The sequence below is a fragment of the Ambystoma mexicanum genome, chromosome 6p (genome assembly GCF_040938575.1).
Source record: "Ambystoma mexicanum isolate Mex_15411 chromosome 6p, UKY_AmexF1_1, whole genome shotgun sequence".
Lineage (NCBI taxonomy): Eukaryota > Metazoa > Chordata > Amphibia > Caudata > Ambystomatidae > Ambystoma > Ambystoma mexicanum.
Genome location: NC_090935.1, coordinates 418,490,910 through 418,512,804, shown reverse-complemented (window position 1 = coordinate 418,512,804; position 21,895 = coordinate 418,490,910). Strand labels below are relative to the sequence as shown.

The window sequence follows — 21,895 nt, the reverse complement described above, 5'->3', positions numbered from 1 at the left end:
TGCACCCGAGTCTGAGTACATTTGCGGGTGTAATGAGTTGGGGAATTGCACTTAAGTCTAAGATTGCAATAAATCCATTCAGGTGTGGAAAGCTCCGGCTCCCCGCACTCCATTCTCAAAAACACACATTCGCAAACGGAAACACAATTTTACTAAAATAACATTTTAGAAGCTTCAGGCACTAAACGTGATTATGTGGGGCACAATTCAGATATGAAGTTAAAAATAACCATAAGAATGCTGAAAATCCCACAGATTGCGTCTATATTTAGATAACATTGTTCTTTTAAAAATAGAAAATTATCTGATGGCACTGGAAAAAGTGGATATGCAAGTAATTATCCTCCCACGTCAGGTGAGGCCTAGCGCGGGCCGCGACCAGGTGTCAGCAGATTCCTGGGCGGAGAACCGCCTGAATCTCAGGCTCTGCAGGGGATATCTGCCTTGTTGTGACACCGGGAAGTACGGCGCGCGATGGACGCAAACGTGCTGGCAATCCTCGGTGGAGTGTTAATGACGTGCTGTTTCCAGGTCTCGGAGGAGGGTAAGTCGAGTGATAACTTATCGCGATGCCTTGAGATTCAGGCATCTGTTGTTGCAATGGGCGTTAGCGAAAAGTTCACGTTTCCGATCATTTGAAAGTATGAGGAACAGAACGCACGGGGAAGACAAGAGAACATGCCCTATCTATTCTAAACAATCAATACGATTACATATTAGGGCTTAATTCACAGACGCGTTTTATAATGGCAAAACCACATTGGAAAAAGCGCTGTGAATCGAGTCCTTAATCTTCACAAAAAGTAAAACAAACATTGGCAATGCCAAAAGATTGGGCTTTTGTGGTAGGCATAGAAAACACACTTGCAAGACACAGTCATAGTTGTATTAACTGGCCATTGATGGTAACCGGTACAAAATGGTACGAGTATCTGGGCATTTTGTTTGAGTTTAATTGTATCAACAAAGAACTAGTTACTCTTACCTTGTAACGTTCTTTCGATGGGATGTTCCTCCGACGTATTCCTTATCTTAGATATCTTAGATATAAATCCTTCAGCTTTGCTGGCCTCGGAAAATTTTTTCGCCAGAGGGCGCTGCGCGTCGATGATCGCCGAGTCGATGACCCTCGACGGCCTCCGTGCCGACGTCGACGTCATCCTGCCTATAAAGGCCGCGCGCAGCGTCCGTTGCTCAGTTCCGTTTTGTAGTCCCCAGTAATGTTTTTGGATTAGACTAATCACCTTGAAGGAGCATAGGCTGCAAACCCACAGGAAGTCATACTGCGGGGATGGATGGGAGGGTCGATAAGGAATACGTCGGAGGAACATCCCATCGAAAGAACGTTACAAGGTAAGAGTAACTAGTTCTTCGAAGGGATTGTGTCCTCCGACGTATTCCTTATCTTAGATAGACTCCCATAGCAGTGGTATTGTGACTGGAGGCGGGAGTAATAAAAGTTATGTTACCCTTCCAGAATGGACAGAGTGTAACACAGCCTTGCCGAATCTAGTTTCTTGACTAGAGGAGGAATCCAGGCTATAGAATTTGGTAAATGTATGTGCGGACGACCATGTGGCAGCCGCACATATATCTCGAATTGGCACCCCTCTTTGAAGGGCTGAGGATGTTGCGATACCCCTGGTAGAATGAGCCCTTAGATTTTGAGGAGGCTCCTTTCCTGCCAATTTGTAGCACTCCAGAATGGCTAAAATAATCCATCTGGAGATGGTTTGTTTTGTTATTGGAAGGCCCAACTTATGTCCTGCATAACCTACAAAGAGTTGGTCTGCTTGTCTGATCTTAGCCAATCTGCTGATATAGAAGCTCAAGGCTCGCTTAGGGTCCAGCCTGTGCAGTCTCTCTTCCTCCTTCCCCGGATGAGGAGGAGGGTAGAAAGAAGGTAATATAATCTTCTGAGTGATGTGAAACTCCGAGACTACCTTCGGGAGGAAGTTAGGCTTCACCTGAAGAACAACTTTGTCCTTGTAAAAGATTGTATGTGGAGGTTTACACGATAAGGCTTGCAACTCGCTAACCCTTCTAGCAGATGTCAATGCTATTAGCAAAACAGTTTTGAGGGTGAGAAGCTTCAATGAACAAGAGTGTAGTGGTTCAAAAGGGGCACCCTTTAGGAAGTTTAAAATTAGGTTTAAATCCCATAAGGGAACTTGAAAAGGTTTCGGGGGATAAACATTAGTTAATCCTTTTAGGTATTGTATTACCAATGGAATTTTGAAGTATGAAGGCTCCTCTGCAGTGCGCTTAAAGATTGATAGCGCTGCGAGATAGCCCTTAATTGTGCCAACCTGTAGGCCTGAATTAGCCAGGTAAAGTAAGAATGACAACACCATAGGTGTACCACAAGAAAAGGGTTCAATATTCTTTTCTCTGCACCAGCTGCAAAATTTGTTCCAACGGCAGCGGTATAGAGTTTTAGTTGCCGGCCTTCTGGCCGAAAGCAACACCTCCATAACATCATCCGGAAGGTCCCAATCCTTGTACCTCAACCTTTCAGACACCAAGCGTGAAGGTTGAGGGTCTTGATGGCTGGATGGAGAACCTGACCTTCCTTCTGCGAGAGAAGATCCTCTCTGTATGGCAGTCGAATTGGAGGGCAGATGGACATGTCTAGAAGGTCCGGGTACCACGTTCTCCTGGCCCAATCCGGGGCAATTAGGATCATGGTCTTCCGAAACCTTCTCAACCTCCTGATCATTTGAGGAATGACAGGGACCGGAGGGAACGCGTACAGAAGTGGGAACTCCCAGTCCACTACGAACGCATCTCCTAGAGCTCCTCTCGGGGGAAATTCCCTTGAGCAAAATCTGTCGCACTTCCTGTTGATACTGGTGGCGAACAGATCCACTTGAGGGGTTCCCCAAAGGGCGAAGATCTCTTGAAGGACTTCCTGAGCTATCTCCCACTCGTGAGAGACTGTGCTCTGCCTGCTCAGAGCGTCCGCTGTCAAGTTCTTCTCTCCGGCTAGGTGAATTGCCGATAGAGAGATTCCTTCCTGAATTGCCCAAAACCAGAGCTGCATCGCCTCTCTGCACAGTGGTAGTGAGCCTACGCCTCCTCTTTTGATGAGGTAGTGCATGGCCACTGTATTGTCCGTCATTATTAGGACGTTTCTTCCCCGTACAGACGGCAGAAAAGCCTTCAGCGCTAGTCTGATGGCTCTCAGCTCCAACAGGTTGATATGTAGTCTGGACTCCGATGGAGACCAACGACCGCTGATGGTCAAGTCGTTGGCGTGAGCTCCCCACCCCGTGAGTGAGGCATCCGTGACTACTGTTATCTCCGGCCATGGTTGCCAAAACATTTCTCCTTTCAGGATGTTCTCCCGACAGGCCCACCACTGAAGGTCTCGGGCTACTTTGACCGGGATCCGAAGGAGATCTGTCATCCTTCCTGAGAACTGTGACCACTGAGTTCTCAGTGCCCACTGGAGGGATCTCATTCTCAGGCGAGCCTCCGGCACGAGGAATATGCAGGATGCCATGAGGCCTAGCAACCTCAGAAAGTCGTAGGCTGGGAGATATTGGGCATTCTGAAATCTGATGACCATCTGCAGAATATCTCGAGCCCTCACCTCTGGTGGCAAGGCTTTTCCCAGGGAAGTGTCCAGGACTGCTCCAATGAATTGGAGTCTCTGTGATGGTATCATCTGTGACTTCTTTAAATTGAGGGAGAAGCCCAGCTTTTGAAGGAAGTGGCAAACATAATCCAGTTGTCTCTGAGCCTGTTCCGAAGATACAGCTCTGATCAACCAATCGTCTAGGTAAGGGTAGACATGAATCCCTTCCCTCCTTAGACTTGCAGCCACAACCGACATTAGCTTGGTAAAGACCCTCGGGGCGGAGGTTAGCCCAAATGGCAGAACTCGAAATTGATAATGAGAGCTGCCAATTGCGAACCTCAGGTATCTCCTGTGCCTGGGATGGATCGGCACATGGAAATAAGCGTCCTGGAGGTCTAGAGATACCAACCAGTCCTGAAGCTGGAGGGCCTGAAGGATCTGAGAGAGAGTCACCATCTTGAACTTGTCCTTTCGGAGGAATTTGTTCAATTCCCGTAAGTCTAAGATGGGTCTCAGTCCTCCGTCCTTCTTCGGTATTATGAAGTAGGGGGAGTACCAACCCTTGTTCCTTTCCGCTACAGGTACCAGTTCTATGGCACCTTTCTCTAGCAGGTCTAAAACCTCCTGCAAGAGGAGCGGATCTGGAAGCTTCAAAGGGTTGTTCCCCGGTGGATGACTCTGAGGGATATGTAGGAAGGGCAGGCAGTAACCTTGGGCCACTGTCTCCAGAGCCCAAGCATCTGACGTAATAGCCTGCCATTCCGTCAGATGGTGAGTTAACCTGCCCCCTACTGGTGTTCTGTGAGGGGAGACCTCAGAGTGGTTTTGAAGCGGCTGATGCAGTTGCCGAAGGTAAAGTGGCTCCTGCTCCTGCGGGTGCGGCTTTCTTTCCCCTACCCCGTCCACCACGGGTAAATCTTCCTTGGCCTCTTTGAGCCGGTCGTCCCCTGCCCCTTCCATATGAGGAATAGTAACGAAAGGACCGTCCTCTCCACGATGATCCCGAAGGACGAAAGGTATTCTGACGGATAGCAGCTCCCAATGACTTGGCTGCTGCCTTGGACGTTTGCAGTTTCTCCAAACTGTCATCCGCCTTCTTTCCAAAGAGGGTAGAACCGTCAAAGGGCATATTCAAAAGCCTGGTCTGCACGTCAGAGGCAAAACCAGACTTCCTCAACCACGCATGCCTGCGGATTGTGGTACTTGCCGCCATGGCCCTGCTGATACTGTCAGCAGAATCTAGGCCAGTTTGTAGGGTCTCGCACATCGCATCTTTACCATCCCTGATGATGTTTAAAAATGCGTCCCTTTCCTCTCCTTCTTGGAGGCAGTCAGCCGCTGATGAAGCGCACTCCCAAAGGGTGTGGCTGAACCTAGCGAGCGTACAGGTCGCGTTAATAGACTTTAACGCCATGCTACAGGCAGAAAAAACCTTCTTAGCCATGGCATCATACTTTTTGTCATCCCTATCCTGCGGAGCAGTGGGGTATGCAGATGTGCTGCCTGATGAGGTTGCAGCCTGTACAACCAAGCTCTCAGGAGTAGGGTGTTTTGACAAATATTCAGGGTCAGAACTAGCCACCCTGTATTTTGTTGACAGTTTTTTATTTACTGCCGGGATAATTTCTGGCGTTTCCCAGTTTGTCAAAATCCTTCTCTGTAGAGCAGAGTGAAATGGAACCACAGGATCCTCCTGTGGGCCCTTGTCCAGTATGTCAGTGAGGTCATCCTGCTGAAAGGCAGGAGAAGGTGCAGACCAACCCATAAATTCTATGATTCTAGACATCAGAGCTCTATATGGAGTCTCCGCATGTTCTCCTGGGTCTGGTTTGATAAATTCTGCTTCAGGAGAAGTGTCCAAGCCACTAGCTTCCTGAAGTGCATCCTGAAGATTTTTTAATCTTCCTTCCTCAGAGGCGAAAGTCTCTGGCTCTGGTGATGTGGTCCTCTGTAAATCAATATCTTGGTCTGAATCCTCCCTTTCCTCAAAAATCGAGGTTAAAGGGGGATACATTGGTTTTTGGAATGGTATAAACCCCATTTCCAATGCAGAAGGAGCCATCATCACAGGCCTTGAAAACGTCGATGTCGTCGACACCGACGTGAAAGTACTCGAAGGCGCCGTGAAAAGCGTCGAGAAATGTGTACTAGGCCTCGAAGAACTCGAAAGGATCGGAGTCCTGCTCGAGAACGACGTCGACGTTCTCGGCGTCGAGTCGGAGGTCTTTTGTCTAACCGTTGGCTGTGGAGTAGCCGTGGTTCTTTCCTTCACCGGCGTCGATATCGGCGTCGACGTCGGCGTCGACTCGATCGACTGATGCGCCGATGGATCCTTCGACAACGGCGTCGATGGCGCCGACCTCTGTTTCGAAGGAGTTTTCGACGATGGCGTCGATGATGCTTTATCTCCCGATGGCTCGAGGCGCTTTCGGGTTGACTTTTCCGCCGGGTACTGCGACTCGCGGCGTTTAGATTTTTTGGGTTTTTTACCCGGGGTATCACCCTCAGCTGTCTTCGAGGGGGACGAGGCCGCTTTCTCGAAGACGCTTAGCATCTTTTTCCTGAATTCCTCCCACTCAGCTTGCGAGCTGCGTTTTGTGGGGCAATGAACTCTCTCAGGAGAACTCGACGAAGATGACGAAGGGGATCTCCTACGTCTCTTCTTCGAGTGTCTCGATGTCGACGAGTGGTGGGAGCCACTTCGTGATCTAGATCGAGAGTGTTTTTTATGGTGAGGAGACGAACGTCTCGACTCTACCGAAGAAGCTTTCGAGGAAGTTAAAGTTGACCTACCTCTCTCGAGCTTCCCCCTACGCTCCTTCAAGGCTTTCGCCGTCATGGAAAGGCATTCCTCACACTCCGAACTCTGGTGCGTGATTCCCAGACACCACAAACAGACCCTGTGAGGGTCCGTCAACGACATTTTCTTCCCGCAGTCTCGGCACTTTTTGAAACCGGACCGAGGGGTCGTCGGGTCGGAGGAGGATGCCATCGATATCGAGGTAAATAGTAGTTATTATATACGTTATCTTGACGAGAACTGAGCAACGGTGTTCCGAGGCACAACGAAGCGCGGAAAAACGGAACTGAGCAACGGACGCTGCGCGCGGCCTTTATAGGCAGGATGACGTCGACGTCGGCACGGAGGCCGTCGAGGGTCATCGACTCGGCGATCATCGACGCGCAGCGCCCTCTGGCGAAAAAATTTTCCGAGGCCAGCAAAGCTGAAGGATTTATATCTAAGATATCTAAGATAAGGAATACGTCGGAGGACACAATCCCTTCGAAAATAGGTTTCTGCTCGTCCAATTAATCTGGTTACATTTATGGTTCATCCAGCAAGCCTGGAAATATATCTGTTCCAAGTCCATCATACAATAAACAGAGCCACGCAGGCAGCAAATCTATATCTGTATCGTCCCCCTTTTTTCAGCTCAGAACAAACCTCAGTTGGAGAGCACAGCAAGCAGAGGAAACTACCTCTTTCAGTTATATTGTTCCAAAAGGTGTTTTAGGGAAATCACCAATTCCCCTGCTACTGCAGCATATCAATCCTAATGCACTTATCTCTCTTTCCAATGTCAACCCAATAACATAAGTGTAAGCGCACTCTTGTTTAGGTTCCCTACTGTTCATGTTCTTCATCTAATAGCACTGCCTTGCAAATGTGTAGAGGTATTCAAACTGTGGAGTGCGCAGGGGGTGGGGAATGGGCTAGACCCCATCCTGAATTGTAAAAAAACAAATATCTATATTTTTTTGTAAACATTTTTTTTTAAATGGAGCAAAGAACAAACGGTGCAGGGGGAGCCTTGGGGAGTGGCGAGGGGGTGTCAACCAAGTGGGCCCTTCACCCATTATGGAGCAGCTGAGGAGCCACCCCAGTGAAACACTGAGCGCTTCCTCAGCTGCTTTTTCCAGGTGAGGGAGCGGTCCTGGGCTGGCTGAATTGTCAAAGGGAAACAGTGTTTCCCTTTGACACTTCAGTTCCCCAGCCGCACATGCTCAATGAGCTATGCACGGCTGGCAGCTTTTGCTTTGCCACCTTTGCATAGCACATTGGAATTGCTGGCTGTGGAACTGCATGTCTGTATGTGCGAGGGGGTGTTCCTGCGCCTCCTCGCACATACAGACAGAGCAGGCTGGAGGGGGGTGTTTCAGCACCCATATGCAGGAACCAGGACACTCTTGCTTCCTGATTCCTATTCATGATGCAGACTCTAATACCTATAACACAAGCCAAACGGTTTGCGTTTGCCAATGCTTGTTTTTAATAGGACTTCAGTGAAGGACACACATAGTGCTTATAAATCGAGCTGAAGGCAGACCTGGTTAAGACATTTGTATTATACCAGTATATAGGGAATAGCATGGCTACGGGCAAGAAAATAACCATACAACACCTTCAAGCTGTGTGTCCCTCCTCATATGCAATTTTTCGCTATCTGTACTTAAATTCAATAGTTTCGGTTTATAGGTGGTACAACAAATAATAGCCCAAACTAAAAATGATTCTGCTATTTTCTGGAGCCTTTTTAAGAGATTGTATCTATTTTTTCGAGTAGGGGTGGATTAGGCACTAGTCTTTGACTCGACCTGCGCTGCACTTGAGATTTACTTGGGTGCTGAGGGTTTAGTTGAGCTGCGAGTGGGCCGGTAGTTGAGGTGTTGGCCACACCTCGTAGTATAGTCTGACTGTGTTTTGGTCCGGTTAACTTGCGCTTTTGACCAGTAATGAGGCTTGATATTGCGATTTGCATTGGTTAGTTATGTTTTAATATAATTATTATTGATGTTGTCAGCCGACACGTGTTTCGATTTACCCAAAAAGAGCATAAGTGCATTCTGATAATGGATGTCCATATGATTACTCAGCTTTCCACTTAAGCCTCCCTCGTTCCGCACCATGGCCAGAACTTCTGTACATTTCCCAAAGGTTAGGGAGCGCTGGCTCCACCCACCCTGCTCCCCGTGCAGTTCTAGAGCTCTACCTGCCCCTTTTCCACACACAGTCCCAGGGCTCACCCCCAAACCTGTTCCCTGCACAAACAGGGCGTATGTAGTTACGTTAGAACTCCTGTGAATAACGCACAGAAGGATAAACCGATTTGTCCAGCATCACACACTTAAGAGGGATTTAACACTAGTCTGCAACTTGACCCCATATTTTCTCACGTTTAGTTGGTCGAAATGTGCACATGAGGTGAATATCAAGAATCCTCTGTTTTAAAGAGATTATATGACAAGCACACACGCCATAATAAATCAGCTTGACAAAATATAAACCCCTATACACGCCTTGACTTACCCAAAAGAGCATAACTGCTTTCTGATAGATGTCCATGTGATTACACAGCTTTCCATTTAAGCCTCCCTCGTTCCGCATACCATGGCCAGAACTTCTTTACATTTGCCAAAGGTTAGGGAGCTCTGGCTCCCCCCCCACCCTTCTCCTTGTGCAGTTCTAGAGCTCTACCTGCCCCTCTTCCCCACACAGTCCCAGGGATAACTCTCAAGCCTGCTCCCTGCACAAACCCACTGCCAGTGACTTCAGGCCCCGCTGGCCCATTCCATGTACAGTCACAGGGCACCTCCCTGCACAGTTGCAGGGCTATCGTGCCACTCCAACAACATTCCCTATGCTACCCCAAACCCACACATAATTGGGTCCCCCCACCCCACTCTTGCACAGGAGAAAGCCCCCCCTCCCCCCTTACCTCATTACCTCATACCACAGTCAGTCCAGATGCCTGGCCCGCTCCGGCGCTCTGACTCGATTCGAAACAGACACACCTGGAAGCGTGTTCTCTGGAATGAGACAGAGTGCGCTTCCAGGGTGTCTATTTCCTGGATCAGCCATGCCCACTGACCCTAGGCCTGGCCCCCTTCACACTGAGCATGTGCAGTGGGGGCCATGTTGGGATGGGATATGCACAATAGTGCATCCCATTCTGCACCATCTTTTTTCCTATTAATTTCAGGCTGTGGGGCTACGCAACGCCTCTCTGGGCATTTTCTATTAATTCCAGGCTATGAGGATGCACCCCCTCTCTCGGCATCAGACCAGGCCCCTCAGGTTTAAAGACCAGTGCCCTAGGGTGAGATATAGTTTCCTTCAATTGGGACAGCAGTCCCACAGGGAAGCTTTCAAAGATGAACCAGAAATGCTACCTCCCTTGGTCTGCCTAAAGCAGAGACTCATCTGGTGCTGTGCTTTCAAGTGCCCAGAAGATGGCAAGTGGGCAGCAATAGTAACTATGTGCTTGTTGTGGTATGCCAGAACCATTTCATAACTGGCCATTAGGAAATCCTGCTCTGCACTGATTCAATAATGTGTTCATTCAGTCAAGTATTTGAATCCTTGAGGCACAATAAAGAAAGTGTTTTATGGTGGCAATAAAGGGATGTATTTGGTAAAACTCACCATGCAAAAGTTGTTTGCACTGGAATGCTAGCATATACTGCATTGTGAGCACCATCATTAAAGTGTTTTACAGTGAAAACACTGCCATTCAGGCAGAATGAACAAGTGTTTTACAGGGTCATGTTGACGTATTTTGAGCACCATCATACAAGTGTTTTACAATGGCAATACGGACATGTATGTGGGCACAACCATTATGCGAACACGTTTCGCAGGGGATAAGTGGCCCGTCATGATAGTGTTTTACAGAGACAATGCTGACATATATTGTGGGCACAGCGATCATTAATATGTTGTACAATGATCCTGGATAGTACATTTGGTGATCTGGCATCCATCCAGTGGTCCAGTTGCATTGAACAAAATGTGGCATACATTCCTGGGCCGGGACACAACACAAGATAACATGCCGCAATGCTTAATGCAAAGCCATCACAAATTATTAATTAATTCACTAATCACCTATAGATAATGGCTGTGTGACATATGAGAACTATAACCCAACTTGCTAACAATTGTTGAACGAAAAGGCAGTCTCATGTACAAGGTTAGTGTCCATTTACTATAAATTCTCAAATAGAACTTGCATGCACATACTTTAAAGGCTTTAAAGGCACTCTTGGAATAGCTTATGCTTCTTTTTAGCATAGAGGGGTGGAGGAGAGAAGACTGAGGGCCAGAGCAGGTCTCCTTGGCTTCTGCCTGGCCAGAGTCCTTTTATCACCCCGCTCATGTGTATTCGGGCTTCTCGTCGATTTACTATAATAGCAGTGCATTTCACAGATGCCCTTGCAAAGGGAAGAAGGGAGGAGGACCGTCTCTAGGTGATGGGCTGGGCCAAGTCTAATCAAATGAAGCCCTTTCATGGCCACTTCCTGCTGCAGGATCTGAAGCAGTTATTAACATTGCAAAGGTTGTTGTGAGGTCACCATAATTCCCTATACGTGCCATGCATATTTGGTCATTACTTGTACTGCTACAGTAATGTATGCAATAATAATAATAATTTGGCATTTATATAGTGCTACAAACCCTCGGGTAGCTGAGCGCTGCTTATTATTACCGACGGTGTGTGGTGCTCATTTATCGACCTCGGAAGGATGAAAGGCTGAGTTTGGCCCCGCCGGTTAGCAGGCTCTGCACGGATGTCAAAGCGAGCGCTCTACTCGATGTGCCACTTGACCGGCTTATGGCAAGCTCATGTTTGTAAACAAAGAACAATACTAATCAACATAATAAACCGATTTCCATCCACCAGAGTTGAAGTCTGTTTACTATGTCTAAGAGCACTGTTCTATTTGAGAAAACACACACACTGAGATTGTAATGAAGGCAACAAAAAAGAATAAACGCCATGTATTGCAGAACAAAGATGGGAGAAACATCATTTTCCCAAGCAGACCAGGGAAACAAAAGAAGCCGTTTGAAGCAACATTCAACACAACTCTTACCAGTTTAAAAAGCTCCACTGTCCCTTGCAAAATGGCTGCTGCTGTAGAGCTTTGAGCAGGATGCTCTGGATAAGCAGGTCTGCGCAGATGACTGACATCAGAGCCCCTTTCTTGAATGTATCTTCATAAGCTGTCTCTGGCTGTGAGCAAAGCTCACCCTGACAGACCAAGAAAAGGCACCTTGCAATCTATGTTATGGTAATGTGTACTTCTACTGAGTCCTTCACCATGGTAGTGGTTTTACGACAATTTTCCTTGTCTCACTAGGGACATGTTGTGACACTGCCTGGGTGACTCTAGTGTTGGCCAGAAGAAATAGATAAGGGGGGCTAAAGGTATTAAAATAAGTGATAGAAATAAAAGTAACAGAACTAGAAGAGAGTGGATTAGTTAAATGACACAAACAAGTATAGTGGGAAGTATGGTAAGGGAGAATGTGTCAGTATGGATGAGTGTCCTTAGGTTATAGATTAAATGTTCGAAAACAAAAGGCTTGAATGCCTTTTTTTCGACAGTAAAAGGACCGAACAAAAAGGATTGATTTTTTTTATGGGGGGTTCCCCCTCCAGTCCTTCATTTTCCTTTTATAAAAAAGTTTTTTATACATGCTAAACTAAAAAATATATAAAAAAATACATTTAAAAAAAATCGATCCTTTTTTCGGTCCTTTTTACTGTCGATCAAAAGGTCATTCGATCCTTTTGATTCGAACATTTGACCAGACACCGTGCCCTTAATCTGTGCTTGTTTACAGAAACGGCATGAGGGCCAGATAAATGAATGCGTAGTGACTACCTAGTAATAAGTTGCATAGCAGTATCTCGGCCTGGCGGTGCATAGTCTTAGAAGTAAGAAGTGTGTGGTTGCATGATGGGTTTGAGATGTGCTCAAGCGGGCCCTTGTAGCCTAGGGGCTTTCAACCTATGGTTTATAAGAGAGCATTCCTACAGAAATGGAAGGGAAAGCTTGCAGAACCAGCTGGCTCAATGCCCCAGTGGTAAGAATTGGGTGTCTAAAGAAGTGTGCTTGGAGAAAGGATTTGAGGAGGGTGGCAAAGTCTGTCCAGAGCCGCAAGAGCAAGTGTAAAATGACATTGCTCATGGGACAGGAAAAAGAATAAGATGCAGCCCCGTTGAGTGCATTGCTGGAACATATTTTATTCTCACGTTTTTTAAGCGATTTGTCTACATTTCTATCCACAGAGAATCCCTGCATCCGAAGAACCCTATCAACACGCTGCAAAATAAGCATCTCAGGAAATCAAAGATGTGCGAGCTGCGTTGAACGACGCATTGCTACCCACAGTGCTCAGCAAACAGCTGCATGCTCCCTAAAACAGCCTTTCATCATCAGCTGCATGCTCGTCAAAACATCCTTTCATCATAGTTATATCTTCGACATTCACTTCAAAAACCATATTCCATTGGCCATTGGTAAACAATTTCATATATATGTACAGTTGCAACATATGGTGTTTTGGATATTGGATTATATGCACTAGATCTTTCTGAAAACAGAATTGGTGCTGTGCCAGGTAGGATTGATGTGAATCCCAAGGAGAGAGTGAGTATTAAAGAGGCCAGAGGGGTCAACAGTGTCAAAAGCCGCAAACAGGTCAAGGAGAATGAGGATGGAGGCTAGATTGCGGTGCTTAGTAGAGGTGAGGAAGATGGAAATATTCCTAAGAGCAGCTTCCGTTGAGGGACAGAAGCGGAAAACCTTCTTGCATGGGGTCTTGGCAGTGTGACGGTTCAACCCAACCTTTTCCAGCAGTTTAGAGAAGTGTGGATGGAGAGACATAGGGCTTCAGGCGCCAAAAGTGATTATGTGCACCAGAAGAGGCGTTGATCTCGATATGAAGTTAAAAAGAACCCTAAGCATGCTGAAAATCTCACAGCTTGCGTGTATATGTAGCAACAATTGTTCTTTTAAAAATAGAACATTATCTGATGGCACTGGAAAAAGTGGATATGCAAGTAATTATCCTCCCACGTGAGGTGAGGCCTAGCGCGGGCCGCGACCAGGTGTCAGCAGATTCCTGGGCGGAGAGCCATCTCAATCTCAGGCACTGCAGGCGGGGTTCTCGAGCTTCGCGCCCACAGGGGATATCTGCCTTGTTGTGACACCGGGAAGTACGGCGCGCGATGGACGCAAACGTGCTGGCAATCCTCGGCGGAGTGTTAATGACGTGCTGTTTCCAGGTCTCAGAGGAGGGTAAGTCGAGTGATAACTTATCGCGATGCTTTCAGGTTCAGGCATCTGTTGTTGCAATGGGCGTTAGTGAAAAGTTCACGTTTCCGATCATTTGAAAGTATGAGGAACAGAACGCGCGGGGGAGACAAGAGAACATGTTTATCTATATTTGAAAATATTAAGTGTTGGCGGTGTCCGGATTCCGCCGTCCGTGAGCCTCCCACCCCCCGTGACACAGAGACACGGAGACAGCGATCTTGCTAGTGTGGGCTCCCCGGTGATTGTGATGTCACCGGGCACGCCCCGTTTATTTATCTGCGCACGCGACGGAGTGAACGTCACCCTGTCGCGTGCGTGCCCTTAAAGGGCCAACGCCACACTCCTCCTTTTCCATAACAACAAATTGGAAACAGGAGGGACTAACTATCACACATTTATAAAGCACGCAACTATGTACATACCAAAAACCCCCATTTATTAACAGCCACCCTGGATCCCCCGAGGGTGCCTGTCACGGCCTGACCATTGTCCCCAGGCCAGCCTCCCCAGCTCAGTCCGTTACATAGTCTGTGAGACGGGCAGGTTTCCCACGCCCTGTTCTCAGGGGGTACCTCCTGCCAACGTCTCTGGCCGGTGTCTCTTGACCTAGTCTGCCTCGAGCAGGAGAGTCCACGGCGGGGCTTTCACCCCCACCTTCATCCAGGGCATCCTCACCCTCTCGGTTGTCCGGGTTGTCCACTCTCGGGTCGCCGATTCTCCCGAAGAAGGAGGCATTCCTAGTCACGGACGACGTCCCATCAGAGGCTGTCACCATAGAGCCCTTCACCGCCACGACATCCAGGGGGGCGGTTTCATACGTGAGGGATAACTTGCCTTGTGGGTGGCGATTCCTCACCAGCACCTCATCTCCCAGCGCGATGTGTGGGGGTCTCAGGCCTCTCCTGATGTTTTCCATCTGCGTCCTTGTTCGTCTGTCCTCCTCGACCTGTTCATTGTCAATGACGGCGGGGTCCCTGTCCCCCACCTCCGGTATGACGTCTCTCGGCATCTTTGGAAGAGAGCTTCCGCCGGTGCTACACCCGTTGAGGAGTGAGGTGTGGTTCGATATCCCCGCAGGAATACATACAGGGCCCTCTGCAAGCACTCGCCTTTTCCGTGGGCAATCCTGAAGACTTTGTTAAGGGTGCGCATCATGCGCTCAGCTTCACCGTTAGCCCGGGGCCACAGTGGGGTTACCCGCCGGTGTTGAATGCCATACTCCCTCATGAGCTCAGCAAAACTTTCGCCTTGGAATGGTGCCCCATTATCGGAGCACAGCACGGAGGGCAGGCCATGGGTGGCGAAGATCTTCTCCAGCGCCACCACCACGTTCTCAAATGCGACGGACTCTATGAACTCGACCTCCGGATATCAAGACCACTCGTCCACCACCACTAGGAATTGAGTGCCTCTCGACGTGGACCCGGAGTCTGCGTGCACTACTTCCCATGGCCTGGTCCCTCTTGGCATTGTTTCAATGGACGGTTCCCGCTGGGCCGGTGCCGCAGCCTGGCACCATACGCAAGACGCCACAAATGCTTCCACCTTCCGCTCGAGCTCCGGGAACCACACCTTCTGGCGGAGGCAAGCTTTTGTTTTGGGCGCCCCTTGGTGGCCCTGGTGCGCCAAAGCGATGATCTGTGCAACTTTGGCCTGGGGCACCACGATCCTCTCACCCTTTAGTAGCAGCTCCGACTCCGAGAATGTCAATTCTTCTCTCACTCTCCATAACTGCTTGGGAGCCACTCTGGCTTCACATGTCCTGCGTTCCACTGCCTCCAGCACCGTCTTCCAGGCGCCCCGCTGCATTGCTTCCCTCAGGATGGCGAAACACTCGTCGCTCTTTGACGCGAGCTCCAGTTCCTCCGCCTGCATGGAGTTTGGGGTGGCCGTTTCCACGACCAGGCGGACATGTTCGTCGGCCTCTTCCGCCGACGTAGACTCCTGCAAGTCCCCCCTTGGGTGTCGAGAGAGATAGTCCGCCGCGTTGCTAGCCCCTGGACGATATGTTAACGACACTCCATACTCGAGCAGGGCGAGCATCCAGCGCTCTATTCTCACTGGTGGACGGGATGATGAGCCCGCCATGATTGGCAACAGCGGTTTGTGATCCGTGACCACAGTCACGGGGTGCCCCAGAATGTAGAGGCGAAAATGTCTGCAACCCCACAGCACCGCCAGGGCTTCCCTCTCAATCTGGGAGTATCTCTGCTCGGTGTCGGAGAGCGCCTTGCTGGCGTATGCTATCGGTCGAATCTCCTGGTCACTCCCCACTTGTGTAAGCACTGCCCCCAGGCCATAGGGGCTGGCATCCACTACGATCTCTGTCTGCAGGCTCGGATCGAAGAACGCCATGGTGTCATCTGCTGCCAAAGCACTTCTGATATCATCGAACGCCGCCTGCTCAAGGGGGCCCCACTGCCAGACGGTATCCTTCTTTGTGAGAGATCTCAGCGGCTCTGAGCGGGACGCCAGATTCCTGATGAACCGGCCACAGTAAGTGACCATGACCAAAAAGCTCCTCACCTCCGCAATATTCTCTGGCGGACGCGCCTCCTTTATGTCCCTCACTTTGCGGGGATCCGGCGACACCCCATCCGCCCTAAATACGAATTCAAAAAACTCGATCGTTGTTTTCAGGAATTCGCACTTGTCCTTGTGCAGGGTGAGTCCCAGCGAGCGAAGGCGCTCAAAGGTCTTGGTCAGGCGTGCCAGATGCTCCGTCTCCGACCTGGCATACACCAGGATGTCGTTGCTGATGTTAAGGACTCCATCCAGATCAGCCAGTGCTCCTCTTATGATGTTTTGGAACACCTCCGCCACGGAAGACACCCCAAAACTCAACCTCTTATATCGGTAAAGACCTCGATGATTGGTAAATGTTGTGATGTAGCTGGACTCGGGGTGCAGGACCACCTGGTGATAGCCTGCTCTCAGATCCAGTTTGGAAAAGAACCTCGCCCCTTGCAATTCCGCTATAATATCATCGATGGTAGGGGTCAAGTGCCGTTCCCTCTTTATGGCCTTATTGGGGAGTCGCATGTCCACGCAGATCCTCACCGCGTCGGGCTGTTTGGGCTTGCGCGCGATGACAATGGGAGACACCCATGGGGTGGGGCCCTCAACCATTTCAATAATGTCCAGCCCTACCAGATTGTCCAGCTCTCGATCCACCAGATCACTGAGATGAAAAGGAACTCGCCGATGCTTCAGTGCCACTGGTTGGATCGACTCATCGATGTGGAGCCGGACCGGCTCACCCACCAACTGTCCAATGCCTTCGAACAGGGAGCTGTGTTTGGCCAGGAGCACCTGAATGTCGTCCAGGTATACTGAATATGCGAATGTTACAATTCCCAGAGCTTCGGCCGCAGCACAGCACAGCAGTGTGTTGTCGCTCACCGGCGTGACATAGAACCTGGCCCGGACATGCGAGTCGCCATATTGGACGTCAGCCACGAACACGCCGTCCAAAGGAAGGGGCTGATCGCTGCCGAAAGCGAAAATGCGTGCTCTCGGCGCGGTCAGCATGGGTGGGTCCTGCATGGTATCATAGTGCTGTCTGGCCATCACATTCACGGACGCACCGGTGTCCACTAGCATTAGTATAGAGTCTCCATTGACCAGGACATTGCACCTAGGCTGTCTCTTAGAGCGGGACTTCAGCATGCTCACACTGGACACAAAGAAAATGTTTTCATCATCCTCTTCCTCCTCCTCCTCCCCCTCCTGAGGGGCCCCTTCGTCACCCTGGTCCACTTGAGCAACGTTGGACGCCCTTTGGGGTCGGAAGAAACCGGCTCGAACAGGCCCCCTAGGCACTACCTTGGGAGCTTCAGATCGGCACATCCTGGCGAAATGGTCCGCGCCTCCGCACCTACCGCACTTCAACCCAGTCGCAGGGCATTCCGCCAGGTGCGGGAGATCGTACCCACACTTTGGGCACGAGGAGGTAGTCCCAGGCGGGGACGGGCCCTGGGTGTTCATGGGGCGCCTCGCTCCACAGCATCTTCCGACCGCGCAGACCTCCTCCACCTTGCCTGGGCGGGCACTAGCTTCCATTCTGGTCGCCCGCAGTTCAGACACTTCGTGGCATCTTCCCAGTTCTAAGATGCGGGGAAGGGTGATACCCGACTCGCGCAATATCTGGCGCCGCAGTTTCCCAGAGGCGCACCCCTGAATGAGTTGATTGCGAATCATTACTTCAGGGTCATTCCACGCACACGGCGCCGCCAGCCTCCGCAGCCGCCCGTAGAATACATCTAGAGTCTCGTCATCCTTCTGTCGAGCCGTCCCCATGAGAAAGCGTTCATAATCTGCATTGGCCATTGGCAGAAAATGATTATGGAGTGCATCCTTGGCCGCCGCAAACGACCCATCCGCTGGCTGCAGGGACAGAAAGATCTCATGCACTGTCGGGCCAGCAGAGTACAGGAGAGTGGCCAGCTTGCTGTCGTCGCTCGTCTCCATCGAGTCTATCCATCCACATCTTCCACCTCTGACCCAGGCTAGATGGAGCGCCCGAGGTATCAAACTCAGGCATTGGCTGTAGGGACCCAGGTGGTTTCAGCAGGAGGGCGGGCGGAGGCTGAGCAACAGGAGCAGCAGCAGCAGCAGCAGCAGCAGCAGCAGCTTGACTCATGGTGGATAGCGCACAGGCACCCCAGATGATATGATAAATGGGGCCGCAACTCACCACCAGCAAGCAACTTCCTGATACGGTCTAAGTTCTGCCTCTCTCCAGATGCGCCCCTCGTGGATGTACCGCTCCAGCCAGCTGCCAGCATGGAGGACAATGAAGCGTCCAAAAATTGAGCAGGGGGGGGAAAGACCCCGAGTGCATTCAGCAGGCTTCCAATGGAGTCTCACCCATCTACTCGGTGAAAAACAGTGAAAATGTCAATGATTCATTTTGAAATCGACACGTGCTGTATCCAGTGGCTGTCCGCCGCTGGAATGTCCAAAAATTATGTCCGGATGGCTCACCGGAGCTTCGTTATGAAGCCGTGAGTATCCGAGGCCTATTCATCAAAATGGCCGCCGGCCGCGTGCGTCTTTCCCCTCTCCGCGGTCAGAATTCGCTGAAGCGCTCACGTAGGATCATCTACGCTACAAGCGAATGTCTCCGCCTGTCCCAGGAAGTGATCCCGCACTCGTCGCCACTGTTGGCGGTGTCCGGATTCCGCCGTCCGTGAGCCTCCCACCCCCGTGACACAGAGACACGGAGACAGCGATCTTGCTAGTGTGGGCTTCCCGGTGTTTGTGATGTCACCGGGCACGCCCAGTTTATTTATCTGCGCACGTGACGGAGTGAACGTCACCCCGTCGTGTGCGTGCCCTTAAAGGGCCAACGCCACATTAAGTGATGACACTTTAATATGAACAATCTATACTGTTACCAACTTAATATTTACGAATGAGTAAAACAAGCATTGGCAATACCAATAGTTTGGGCTTTTGTCTAGGCGTGGGAAAGGCACGTGCCAGGCAAATTCGTAGTGGTAGTGACTGCCCATTGAAGGTAAAAGGTGCAAAATGGTATGAGTACCTGGGCATTTAATAGCACTGTCTTGCAAATGTCTAATACCGATAACACAAGCCAAAATGGTTGGCTTTGCCACTGGTCGTTTTTAACAGGACTTCAGTGAAGGACACATAGTGCTTATAAATCGAGCTGAAGGCAGACCTGGTTAAGACATTTTTATTACACCAGTGATAGTACGGTTTGATTAAAGCGATCTCAAAGAGTATCCACAAGGAAGTGTGTTGGGCAAATAGGGACTGGATCTGGGTGGTAATGGCCGTGAGGATTAGCATGGCTATGGGCAGTGGGTGGGCTAATAACCAAACAACACCTTCAAGCTTTGTACGCCTCCTCCTATGCCAATTCTCCATATCTGTACTTGAATGCAATAGTATCGGCTTATAGGTGTTGTGGCACCTAATACTCCAAACTAAAAATGAATCTGGTATTCTATGGAGCCTGTTTTGGAGGTTTTATTTATTTCTTCATTTGATCTTCTGAATGTTTTGGTTATTTTCTTTTGAAAACCAGTGTTCAGACACGCCTATTTAGCTTACCCCAAATCGATTGCGGCATGTATAAAAAAAACTGTTGTTCTTTTTATCTTCCATCATTTGAAATGCTTTTTAACTGTGAATTGTCCAGTCTGCTTTATTTTGCATTGGTGAATGGAATTAATGATGCCACTGATTACAATTGTAATCCACATTATTACAATTCCCTTTTCATGTTTCCCCAGCGTGCCTGGAGACTGTCCTTGGCTAGTATCGGTGTGCGTTATAAATCCACATAACACAACATGACACTCGATGGATGGGTAGACAGGAGGGTGGATGAGTATCAGGAATGCTGATGGGTGAACAGGAGGGTGGATGGGACGGTATTCAACGTAAATACTGTATTTAAAATCATGCCTCACCCAAAGTCTGGCATTTGTGGACTACAAAAATCTTGTATTGCAAAATACCGCTTTAGGGGGTTTCAGGGGTGTCCCCCGTTCCCCTAATTTGGTATTTTGGTCTGCGGGGATCGAGGGGGGTGTCCCCCGCATACACAACATGCGTTGCGGGAAACAAAAAAGAAAAAGAAAATTTCGAATTACAAAATGCAAACCTATTGTGTTCGTTATTTCGTAGTTCAAGATTTTGGTTTTCGTTATATTAGCGTACATCCGGATGGGACAGTGGACAGGAGGGTGGATGCAAGGACAGATGGACAGGATGGTAGATGGATGAGTGTTTTGATGGCAGGGTAGGCAATAGGTTGGATGGATGGACAAATGACTGGATGGATGGACATGAGGGAGGATAGAGAAATGTTGGTGGATGGATAGGAGTGGAGATGGAGTGAGTAGATAGACTCGATGGGTGGATGAATGTGAAGGAGCATGGATGGATGGATCAGAGGGAGGATGATGGGAGATTTGATGGAGGAATGAGAGGCTGTATGGATGGATGATGGACAGGGGGGTGGGTTGATGGATAGATAGGTGGGTTGAAGATATGAGGGTGGTTGGGTGGACGGATCGATATGTCGACAGGAGGGTGGGAGGATGGATGAACAAGGAGCAGAATGGATGGATAGTTCTATGGGTCATTGCGTGGTGGGTTAATGATAAGAAATGCGATTGTTTGTGTGTTTGAATGTTCTGAGTGGGTGTGTGCCTGTGTAAAAAATGCAGTGAGAATGGATGTAAGAGTAGGTGCATGAGTGAGTGGCTGGTGGGTGAATAAGTATGAATGCAATAGTGTGTTTCAATGTTCTGGATGGGTACCTGTCTGTGTGGAGAATGCAGTGTAAGTGGATGCGAGAGAAGGGGATATGAGTTGTCTGCCCGCAATCATTTTGTTTGCGGGCGGACTGCCCACATTTGAACTGCTCAGGCCCTTCTTTTGACCAGTCATTAAAAAGGGGCAAGAGGAATTTTTGTCCCCCGCCCTCCAATGTTAAGGATGCGGCAGACACCCCTGCAATACCAAAGGCCAAAGATACTGAACATGAGGGGTGGGGGGACACCACCCCTGCTCTTCATGTTCAGTATTTTCTGACCCAAATTGTTAGAAAAAATTTGAACGAATGGCAGTGACCAAATTCGGTAAAATCTACCCTGCATTAACATTTTTTCGAACAATTTGGGTAATACCAGAGAAGGTGTATGGGTCAGTTAGTGGTGGGTGAATGAGTAGAAATGTTATAGTGTATGTTTGAATGTTCTTGGTGGGTGGGTGCGTTACTGTGCGGAGCATGCAGTGCAAGTGGGCGTGAGAGGTTTATGAATGAGTGAAGATGGCTGAGATGATGGCTGCAACATGCGCACCTGGAAACACAGGTGTTGGACACATCTGAAGGGTGTGTGCCATCACTTCCCATGATGTCACTTGGGGCAGGGGTCAAACGACCACTTCCTGTGATGTCATCAGAGGTCAAGGGTTATCTGATGTCACTTCTGAAACCCCAGGCACTTTGGTGAAATTACGTCCCTGTTCAAAGTCTCCTGAAATGTGCAATACTTTCAAATATGAGAAAAGCTTGCTGTGTAAAATACAGAATGTAAATTGCATTTCCGGGGCTCTTAGCAAACTTGCCCCGATTTTGGCACTTTGACCTGGAGTTGGTAAACAGCAGTTGTCCTGCATAGCGACTTCAACACCCGCAATACAGGAATGCTTTCACCCTCGAAA

The 21,895-nt window shown here is 49.3% G+C and overlaps 1 long non-coding RNA gene across 2 annotated transcripts in view; it reads left to right on the top strand.

The window, feature by feature from the left end:
• The first annotated feature begins 450 nt into the window (after window positions 1–450).
• Window positions 451–21,895, top strand: part of LOC138511500 (uncharacterized) — a 35,007-nt gene continuing 13,562 nt past the window's right edge. The window contains exon 1 of one of the 2 annotated variants that reach the window (XR_011280624.1): window positions 451–544. This is a non-coding gene — a long non-coding RNA (uncharacterized lncRNA). Of the gene's footprint in view, window positions 545–13,538; window positions 13,673–21,895 lie in introns of those variants that run through there. The other variant, XR_011280623.1, reaches the window with a different exon arrangement.